Source organism: Peromyscus maniculatus, chromosome 7, assembly GCF_049852395.1.
Source record: "Peromyscus maniculatus bairdii isolate BWxNUB_F1_BW_parent chromosome 7, HU_Pman_BW_mat_3.1, whole genome shotgun sequence".
In the NCBI taxonomy this organism is placed as follows: domain Eukaryota; kingdom Metazoa; phylum Chordata; class Mammalia; order Rodentia; family Cricetidae; genus Peromyscus; species Peromyscus maniculatus.
This window is the reverse complement of record NC_134858.1, coordinates 121,952,279-121,959,862: the sequence shown is the minus strand read 5'-3', so window position 1 is coordinate 121,959,862 and position 7,584 is coordinate 121,952,279. Positions and strand designations below refer to the sequence as shown.

The 7,584-nt window shown below is 37.4% G+C and overlaps 1 long non-coding RNA gene across 2 annotated transcripts in view; it reads right to left on the bottom strand.

Moving 5' to 3' along the window:
* Positions 1 to 695: 695 nt before the first annotated feature.
* LOC143274388 (uncharacterized) overlaps positions 696 to 7,584 on the bottom strand; it is a 24,636-nt gene continuing 17,747 nt past the window's right edge. The window contains exons 3-5 of one of the 2 annotated variants that reach the window (XR_013053036.1): positions 7,108 to 7,192; positions 5,967 to 6,760; positions 696 to 5,484 (exon numbers count right to left, since the gene is read on the bottom strand). This is a non-coding gene — a long non-coding RNA (uncharacterized LOC143274388). Of the gene's footprint in view, positions 6,761 to 7,107; positions 7,193 to 7,584 lie in introns of both variants that reach the window. The other variant, XR_013053035.1, reaches the window with a different exon arrangement.

The window sequence follows — 7,584 nt, the reverse complement described above, 5'->3', positions numbered from 1 at the left end:
TTAACAAAGTTTAAAATGTATATATCTCTCTATATATATCTATCTTGTAAATTTGATATAAAATTCATACTTTAAGAAAAGTTTAAAGGATCAGAATAGAATCAAAGAGTTGAGATTAGTAATAGAATAGTCCCTTAATTAATTTGGCTTTTCTCCTGTCCCATAGCAGAAGATGGCTCTTTTTTTTTTTTTTTTTTTTTTTTTTTTGGCATGATACAGGGAGTTTGCATTTTCCTTTTAACAACATGCTTGAGTTTAAAGAAGGACAGAGCCATTCTCCAACTCCAAAGTCAGCTTTAAATTTTAATTGAACTGAGACTATTAGAAGACCAATAGTGTTAAATCTTTAAAGAAAAGCAGAAACAAACATTTAGGAAGACATAAAATTTTTTAGATGATATACCCATACGCCATTTCACTCTGTTTCTTGGGATAGACGATTTGTCCCTTTTCTTCAGTTGTCTCATTTGTCCAGTGTTCTTCAAATTCCTTAACCTTCATTCTTCTAAAAGACAAAAACAAAAACCTTTCCCCAAGGTTTTTTGGGGATGTTCCTTTTTGGCAAGTTATCTGATTAAATGAAAAGGCATGTGTTACTGGTATAAGTTAGTTTAAATTGGATGTTCATGCTAGTTGATGAACTATCACCTCCTCTAATTAAGAGGTCTCTCTTGTTCAAATCGAACCTTTTTCAATTTTGGTGGTACCCACAGCTTATCTTCTGTAGAAATAAAAGCAAAACCTCGTCCCCAGTGTAACACATATCCTGGTTTCCATTCTGAGGTTAGCACATCCTTAAAGTATATAGGCTGGTTTAATTCTGTAGTTTTTTTCTATTATCCAATGTCTCTCTGCAGCTGTTGTTCCTTTCTCATTGGCATTCAGAAAATTCAAAGTTAATAGACCATTATGTAGTCTTTTCCTGGGGGGTTTGTTACCCCTTTCTGTTTATTTAGCATATCCTTTAAAGTTCTGTTTGATCTTTCTATAACTGCTTGACCTGTAGGATTATGTGGTATACCTGTAATATGGTTTATATTATAATAAGCAAAAACCTGTTTCATTTTAACAGAGACATATGATGGAGCATTGTCAGTTTTGATTTGTGCAGGTATACCCATGATGGCCATAACTTCTAGCAAATGAGTGATTACAGAATCAGCTTTTTCAGAACTCAAAGCAGTTGCCCATTGAAATCCTGAATAAATATCGATGGTGTGGTGTACATATTTCAATTTTCCAAATTCTGCAAAGTGAAACACGTCCATCTGCCAGATTTCATTCCTCTGAGTATCCTTTGGGTTACATCCTGCTGGTAATGGCGTTTGATTGTAGAAGGAACAAGTAGGACATTTCTTTACTATTTCTTTGGCTTGTTGCCAGGTTATGAAAAAACACTTTTTAAAACCTTTACTATTGACATGATGTTTTTTATGAAATTCTGAGGCCTCCAGCACATTTCCTATCAATAATTTATCAATCTCATCATTGCCTTGTGCTAGAGGGCCTGGCAGACCAGTATGGAATCGGATGTGAGTTATATATAAAGGATGACTCCTTTTCCTGATTGTATCTTGTAATTGAATAAATAGTGAAGTTAATTCTGAAGCATCAGGGATAAATTCTGCAGTCTCAATATGTAATACTACTCTTTCAGCATACTGAGAGTCAGTTACTATGTTGAGAGGATCTGAAAAATCCATTAATACCAACACACATAGTGGTAGCAAAGACCCCTGTGGGATTGGACCCACTCACATTAATTACCAATCAAGAAAATATTTCACAGGCTTGCCAAAAGGCCAATCTGATGAGGGCATTTCCTCAATTGAGGCTCCCTTTCCCCAAATGACTCTAGATTATGTCAAGTTGATATAAAAACTAGCCAGCACACAATTGTTTACAACTGTAATGATTCTTACTATAAACAAAGAATCTGTCCATCACACTAGGACATTCCTTATGTGTGGTGATATTTTATTTGTATGTTAATAAATAAAGTTTGCCTGGAGATCAGAGGACATAGCAAGCCATAAACACAAAAGTCAGGCAGTGGTAGCACACACCCTTAATCCAATCACTTGGCAGGCAGGGTCTCTGTGTGTTCAAGGACACACTAGGGAACAGCCAAGTGTGGTGACACATGCCTTTAATCCCAGTATCAACCATAGAGACCTGGAGGTCTGAAGGGACAGGCAGTGACAAGGAAGTGATGTGGCTGGACTAAGAGCCAATGAGAGGGTAGAACATCAAGGCAATAAAGGCTTGGGTAGACAGGAAGTCACTCCCTTTCTAGTAGCTGCAAAGCTGGAGAGGTAAGATTGGTGGCTATCACTATTTCCCTAATCTCTAAGGCTTTCATCCCTATACCTGGCTCCATGTTTTTTATTTAGTAGGACCATTTAGAAATTCGTTTACACTTATGTTTTTTCATAGACTATCCTCTTTTCCATCTCAAACTCTAGATAACTACCACTTTCAGTCCTGAAGATAGGATTCCTTAACATTTAGTGAACGTTACCTGTTTCAGTTTTACATGGCAGCCTCCCTCTCTAAGGTTATAATTTCTATACTAGTTAAGAGAATTCTAGGTACTATAGCAAATAAATTACAAAATGTAAAATGGCTTAAATATATAAGAGTATATTTATTGCTCATATAGCACTAATGAGGGTTTCTAATTGGTCAACAGTCTCTGCTGAGCATTATTTCAGAGATCAAAGTACCTTTCATGATGCAATTCTGGCATCACAAAAGTCAGTATGTAAGACCACATTTTTTAATTTTTGTTTAAGAAGAAAAACTTTATTTTGGCTTATGGTTCCAGAGAGAGAATCCATAATGGCAAGGGAAGCATGGCAGAAGGTGACTGGAACCAGAATCTGAGAGCTCACATCTTGAACAACAAACACAGACAGAGAGAGTTAACTGGATACAAAATGAGGCTATAAACCCTCTAAGCCTTCTCCCAGGAACTGTACCTTTTAAGGGTTCCATAAACTTCCCAAACATTACAACAAAATGCTTTTTGCTTTTGTTTCAACTAAAACTTTTTAGCAGAAAAGAAATTGAGCATGCCCAGAAGTATCACTGCTCACCATTTTTATGATACAATCTGAATGTTCCCATGTGACATTTTAACTTTTTAGACATTTACTTTATGACTTCAAGCTAAGCATAGCCAGAAATGTGTCCCCTTCTTGAAGTATGGCCTTAAACTGAGCACATGCCTGTCACCCAAATGCTTTCTTTTTTCTTTCTTTTTTTTTTTTTTTTTGGTTTTTTTGAGACAGGGTTTCTCTGTGTAGCTTTGCACCTTTCCTGGGACTCATTTGGTAGCCCAGACTGGCCTCGAACTCACAGAGATCTGCCTGGCTCTGCCTCCCGAGTGCTGGGATTAAAGCCGTGCGCCACCACCACCCGGCTCCAAATGCTTTCTTATATGTGTAGTTGTAAGATGTTCTGTGTCCTGCCCGCCCATGGTCGGGACAAATCTCTTTCACCCACAATCCTGCAGCTGCTTATAAAATAACCACTCAGCAGCTTAATATTAATTACAAACTGTATGGCCTATGGCTAAGAATTCTTGCTAGCTAGCTCTTTCATCTTAAATTAACCCATTTCTATTAATCTATGTATTGCCATGTGGCCATGGTGTTACTGATCTACTGCCATGTTGCTCCTTGGGCAACAGACTGGCATCTCCTCTGCCTCTCCTTTTGTCCTCCTGTCTCTCTCTTGGATTTCCTGCCTGGCTATAACCTGAATCACCATAGGCCAGAGCAGCTTCTTTATTAACAAATCATAGCAACACATATTCACAGCATACAGAAAGACACCCCACAGTACTTCCCCTTTTCTGTCTAATCAAAAAGGAAGTTTTAACTTTAACATAGTAAAATTACATATAATAGAACAGTTACTAAGCAAGAATTACACTTATAATATCTAGTTTATTTGTATTTGGCAAAATTAAAAAAAATATTCTATCATCTATCCTATATGTGTGAGTCTAAAGTTTCATATTTAATTTATCTTTTATCACAACCAAGGAAAATTATAACTATAACTATCTAGCCTTCAATTACATCAAAAAATAAAGAAAGATATATTACCTGAGTAAACAGGAAGTACATTGCAAGTAACTTTCATAATTCTAGAAATGACAGAGACATCTGACTGCCTGAACAGTCATCCAAAGTTCTTCTGTAACATTGGGGCATCTATCTTTAGCCTATGGGCCTAGAGTCTCTTGCAGACTTTTTAGTGAAGCAGGAAATTTAAAGGACTGTCTTGCCTATTGTCAGTTCATTAGTTGCTTCTCCCTGTGTCCTGCAGAATGTCTGGCAGTCTCCTCTGTGAAGCAGGAACCTAAGGGACCATCTTGCTCTGTTTAGGCAAAGTTTAGTGGTCACTTTCCCATGGGTCCTGCATGTCCAATCTATATAACATACTGTCAAGCAGTCCAGGCAAGAGCAGTTTCTTGCCCAAATGGCCAGTTTTGCCAAGAAGAAGGTAAACTCCATATGGAGTGTCTTTAATGCCCACCTTTCTCTTCAAAGCAAATAGGTGCTGCCAGAAGCAGATGTTTCTCATTGTCCAGAAAAGTCTAAGTTCTTAAAACATTTTAAATGCCATATTCTGTAGGTCTTTGAAGTATTTGAAAATTACTAATTGAAATATGTCTATGTATACCCAGAAAACTTAACTAACATGACTATAAGTATGATTATCATAGATGACTAATTATTAATCAGTATTTCTTAATTATACATTACAATTTTAAATGAGTTGATAGATATAATATCTTAAACAAGAGTAGAAATATATACAGTATAACAAAATTAACTTTAAATTTGTATCAATAAACTAAAATCAATAGCAATGTAAAATATTTTAAACAAGTTGTTGCTCTTTAAAAGTAGATTCAGGTGGTGGTGGTGCATGCCTTTAATCCTACCACTCAGGAGGCAGAGCCAGGCAGATCTCTGTGAGTTTGAGGCCAGCCTGGTCTACAGAGCAAGATCCAGGACAGGCACCAAGCTACACAGAGAAACCCTGTTTCGAAAATCAAAAAAAAAAAATTTAAAAAGTAGATTCAATAAGCTACTCTTTCATCCTATCATATCTATATCCCCCTTTATTCTTTAGAAAGAGATTGCATTTATAATCAACCCCCTTTAAATAAATTTATAAAAGTAAACATTTATAAATAATATTTTGGGAATTTGGGCATAGCTTTTCACACATACTGCTTCCTACTGATTGGGGGCATTGTTAATCTCATGGGAATTCTGGGAAAATTAAGAATTATAGTTAAATCTTGGCTGTAGTAGTCTGTGAGGGTGGATCATCTCAGCCAGTTAGTTTGAAGCTGATTTTGGATGTTGGATCATCTATACCATGGCTGTCATTGGAGACTTACCTGGAGTCTTTGTTGAGCAAACCATATTAGCCTGGAAGCAATCCACAGGTTCTCATCTTCTATGAAAACAAAAGCAGAACCTCTTTTCCAAAGCAATGTATTCTTAGACACAAATTTTGAAGTCAAGATACTTTTAAAATATATATATTGATTTAACTTAGCAGCTTTAACAATCAAATGTCTTTCTGCAGTTAAAAATCCCAAAGACAATATAATCCAGACTCTTTGTGTAATTTTCATCTTTATGTGGCTTATTTTTTATATTACTTTTTTCTTTCTCTTTATAGACTTTATTTTTTAAAACTATCTATTTCATTATGTAACTATCTATCCTCCTTTTCCTCTCTCTTCCAAGCCTACATACATTTTTACATACATTGTAAACCGATTAGAGGTTTATTCCATCTGAATCTGTCTTTTGTGAATTTATAATCTTTCTCTGACCAAGAGAGATGTTAAACTGTTAAACTGCATGGCTAGGACAAAAAGTGACAGCCTTGGCTGCTGACTGCCCCAGTCGGATGTACCAAGTTGTACTTACCTCCCCAATTCTGGGAAGCGGTATTAAATAGTATGACTGTGTTTTTAAGTCCATGGCTGTGCTCTCAAGCCTGCAGGTATCAGCTGGGAGAAGCCTCTTTGTATCGCAGTCCAGCTCATCAGAGACTGGGAGTCCACAACGTTGTTGTTGAAGCCTGCCGCAGCCAGTGGATGCGTTTCTGTACCACAGTCCTGCATGAGACCTGAAGTAGGAAGCTGTTTTTAGCTCAATTTTAGAATCTTTTTTTTTTAATTCTCTCAGACAAAAAGGGAGTGAATTTGGAGGGGAAGGAGATCAGAGGAACTGGTAGAAGAGAAACCATATCAGAATATATTGCATGAAAAAAAAATCTACTTTCAATAAAAGAAAAATGGAAAAATTTTCTGGAAACTTCAGAAACATTTGTCAAAGCAATCTATGGGTCAAAAAGGAAATCCTGGGGCATGCCTTTAATCCTAGCACTTAGGAGGCAGAGCCAAGTAGATCTCTGAGTTCAAGGACAGCCTGGTCTACAGAGTGAGTTCTAGAACATCCGGGCCTACACAGAGAAACCCTGTCTCAAAAACAAAACAAAACCCAAGAACAAAAAAGGAAAACCTCAAAGAAAATAAAAATACATAGAAATATGGGACTGGAGAGATGGCTCAGTGGTTAAAAGCACTCACTGCTCTTCCACAGGACCTGGCTTCAATTCCCAGCAACCACATAGAGGCAGCTCATAGATGCCTGTAACTTCAGTTCCAGGGGATCTGACACTATCTTCTGGCCTCCACAGATATGAGACATGCATGCACCTGTTGCACAATCATACATGCAGACAAAACATTCATATACATAAAATAAAATAATTTTAAATACATAGAGCTCAATTAAGATAAAATTAACATTGTTTTCAAGATATCATAGGTATAGCCAAAACAGAGGGAAATATGCAGAAGTATTAAATGCTTATGTTGAAAAAGAGCAGCTTAGTTAAAAGATTAAGAAAAGCAATCAAAATCAACCAAAAGTCAACAGAAAGAGCAAAAAAAAGGAAAATAAAAGCGATCTTATTTTTTTTTTAAATTATGCAATGACTCTAATTTGTGCTGCACATGTACTGCAGGGTATACGGGCAAACACTGGAGCATGGTCAACCTACCAGAAGCAACACTGTTAAAGAAAACTGGATTCTAGATGTGGAACAAGGATGACTGGACTGCTACTCACATCACCAGTGAGGCTACCTGTAAAACAGGACCCCAAGAAAGACACGGGGATCACCCAATGACGGAGAAATGGATGAGATCTACATGAACAGCCTGGACATGAGTGGGAGCAATGAACTGTGAGGGTCGAGGGAAAGAGAGCGGGAGATCCCACCTGGATCAAGAACAGAGAGGGAGAACAAGAAATAGGAGACCATGGTAAATGAAGACCACGTGAGAAAAGGAAGAAACAAAGTGCTAAAGAGGCCCACAGAAATCCACAAAGATACCCCCACAAAAGACTGCTGGCAATGGCCGAGAGACAGCCTGAACTGACCTACTCTGGTGATGGGATGGCCAAACACCCTAATAGTTGTGCCAGAAACCCCATCCAAGTACTGAGGAATCTGGATGCAGACATCCACGGCTAG